Consider the following 449-nt stretch of genomic DNA (forward strand, 5'->3'; position numbering starts at 1 on the left):
ACACGTGTGTGCGTGAAAATTTAAGAAAAAGAAGCAGTTCGTCATCGGAATTGCAGGACAGTTTTCAACATCGAGATGCTCACTACTGTTCGAGACGATGAATTTTCTTTTTTTTCTTTCTCTCTTTTTTCTTTTTCTTTTTCAACAATCCAAATCGAAAGGCCGTCGGTCGAGCGAGTTTATTTTTTAGCGGGCCGAAATTTTAATTTTTTCTTTCAAAAAACGGACCGACGACTCTGCGGAATAAATTTCCCTCTTCTCGAGTCCCGTTTAATCCAAAACGTTTTGCGCCGTTCACATGCACGATGTCAAAGTACTGCCCGGTCTCGAAATCTTAATGACTATTTGTGCGCTTAAGATACAGACTCGTCGATCGTGTTCTTCGAATGATCGGCGCGTTTCTTCGAAATCGAGATTTTTCTTCTTCTTTTTTTTTTTTTTTTTTTTTT

The sequence above is a fragment of the Apis dorsata genome, unplaced genomic scaffold (genome assembly GCF_000469605.1).
Source record: "Apis dorsata unplaced genomic scaffold, Apis dorsata 1.3 scaffold_262, whole genome shotgun sequence".
NCBI lineage: Eukaryota > Metazoa > Arthropoda > Insecta > Hymenoptera > Apidae > Apis > Apis dorsata.